The following is a 2,771-nucleotide window of genomic DNA, read 5'->3' as shown; positions in this document are numbered from 1 at the left end:
GCACAGAGCCTAATGTGGGGCCAAACTCATGAAACATGAGATGATGACATGATCTGAAGTCAGAGGCTTAACCGACTGAGCCACCCAGGTGTCCCTATGTATTACTTTCTATATATCAAAGAAACTTACCTGCCCTGTGGGGTTTGGTTTCCAGTGGGGCTACGGAGGGGGCCAATTGTCAGTGCACTACAGGTGCCGTACTAGGGGCATGGAGGGCATTGACAGATCAGTGCTTTGGCCAACATTATCTATTCTTTTTTAATTAATTGATTGATTGATTGATTGATTTTTCATTATTATTTATTTATTTTTAATTTACATCCAAGTTAGCATATAGTGCAATACTAATTTCAGGAGTAGATTCCAGTGATCTGTTCCCCACATATAACATCAGCTATTCTTCCTAAGACAAATTCACACACACATGCAGATAAGGCATCCTAGGGAAACTTCATCATGTTTGGAATGTTTTCATATTTCCAAATTGTCTTGGCAACAAGTTTGTACAATAGAGACCCCTACCTGTGCCAGCCTGGGGCATAAACCAAATAAGAGTGGGGTAATTGAGGTTGAGCTCAAATCCTGACATGATTCTGATCTCCCAAAGACAGAGGATATTCCAGCTGAAGCTGGAGTTCCAAATGTCACGGAAGATCTAGTGGAACTGAAGATGGGCTTTATTATTGTGAGCAGGGCCATCCTTTGGAGGGTTGAGGCAGAGAGTAGACATGGGATCTCTCCTCCCCCAGCCCAACATTTTTATATATGTGAATATGGCTTATCTTTATTATTTTTTTAAAGTTCAAAGTTTTAATCTGAATTTGGATAAATGAGTGACTATGGTTTAAAAGATCAAGTACAGCTTAAAGTAAACGCCAGGAACTAATAGATAAAAGTATTAGAAGAATTGTACACTGTTCATTCATTCATTCATTCAATATTTTGCATCCAGTAGGACCTGTGCTTCAGTGGGGAATATGAGATGAATATACCTCTCAGCTCTCAAGAACATGCATTCTATTTGGGTAAACAAGGTGTAAACATAGCTTCATGTAGAATGTCCTAAGAGCCTATAGAGGCTGTTGGAACAAGCAGGCTTAAATTTTCTAAGCAGAGAGAGGGATGGAGAAGCTCCAATTTGATTTTGAGAAGAAGGAGGAGGTACTGAAAGCAGAGAGCAGAGTCAGTGCAAAGCCATGTAGCTGTGAAAGAAACTGACAGGTTCAGAGGATTGACATAAGTCACGTGTGGTTGGAAAGCAGAATACAGGTATGGGAGTTAAGGGTGCAGAGGAAAGCCGGGACGGATCATAAGGACTATTATACATTCCAAGGAGCTTGACACTTAATGAATAGATAATGAGAAACAAACCACACAAGAAAGCATTAATTCCTCAAGTGCCATAATCATATTTGCATTTTTAATAGACACTGAGAAAGTAGTGAGAACAATTATAAAAGTCAAGAGCAAAGAAAAGGGACTACTTGAAAGTCCATAGTGATAACTTGACACAGTATGAAAGCATTTTCATTATCAAAAATTTAAATAATACAGAAGCTATTCCAGGAACAACACATTATCCTACTAATGGATACTTAGGTTGTTTCTAATTTTTTTATTATGAGCTATGAATATGTTTGTACAGGGGTTTAGTAAACTATTTATGAAAAAGATTACTTCTAAAAATGGTCTTTTAAAAAACTAAATGCTGGGGGTACCTGGCTGGCTCAGTCAGAAGAGACGAGACTCTGGATCTCAGAGTTGTGGGTTCAAGCCCCTTGTTGAGTGTAGAGATTTGCTAAAATAAGTAAAATTAAAAAAAAAAACTAGATATGCTCACCTTCTTGGCATGGTTAAATAGATTTTTGGAGCATTAAGGGATGGATACAATATTAAGATAACTCTAACATCACTTTACATCCAGTTAATATCAGTCAAAACATGACTGAGCCCAGAACTACAGAGAAAAATACTAGTCCATGAGAATCCAGTCTGTGATAGGGAAGGATTCTTCACTTGTTCTGGACTGAATGTTTTTGTCCCTCTAAAACTCATATGTTAAAAGCCTGATTCACGTGATGGTATCAGGAGGTAGGGCCTTCAGGAGGTGACTAGGTCATGAGGGGAAAGCCCTCATGAATGGGATTCATGTTCTTATAAAAGAGACCCCAGAGATCTCTCTTGACCCTTCTGCCAGGCAAGGACACAGTGAGACGATGGTTGTGTTTATGAACCAGGAAGCAGGCTCTCACTGGACACTGAATCTGCTGGTGCCTTGATCTTGGACTGCTAGACTCATGAACGGTGAGAAACATATGTCTTTTAAGCCACCCAGGCCACCCTTTCCTCGTTGCATCCAAGAGAGCACAATGGGTCACCAGCAGCTCTTCTGGGGCCATCTGACGATATTTGGCCAGTGTTCTCGTTCTTGCCTTGTCTGCTCAAACCAGCACAATCTGATCTGAAAATATGGCCTCAACATGTGCTGCCAGTGTTTCTGTCAGTACTTGAAGGATATAGGCTTCATTAAGTAGGATTAAATGACCTTCCTTGAATGGATAATCCAAGATACCTACCTTAACTGCAGATACCCAAGATAACCTACCTTAGTGCCAATGTACTGTACATAAAATAAAAATACTTTATTTATGACTGTTTTAAAGTGAAAATAAAAAGCCACCCAGTCTATTGTTTTACTAGAGCAGCCCAAATGGATTAAGATAGCTCTCATGGATATACTTGGAAAGAGGAGGCACACGTAATGGAAATGT

The 2,771-nt window shown here is 39.6% G+C and overlaps 1 pseudogene; it reads left to right on the top strand.

The window, feature by feature from the left end:
- Positions 1-2,369: 2,369 nt before the first annotated feature.
- LOC115292776 lies at positions 2,370-2,534 on the top strand (annotated as a pseudogene).
- Positions 2,535-2,771: the final 237 nt, after the last annotated feature.

This window comes from Suricata suricatta, chromosome 5 (genome assembly GCF_006229205.1).
Source record: "Suricata suricatta isolate VVHF042 chromosome 5, meerkat_22Aug2017_6uvM2_HiC, whole genome shotgun sequence".
NCBI lineage: Eukaryota > Metazoa > Chordata > Mammalia > Carnivora > Herpestidae > Suricata > Suricata suricatta.
The sequence above is the reverse complement of the archived record's forward strand: the minus strand, read 5'-3'. Positions and strand labels throughout refer to the sequence as shown.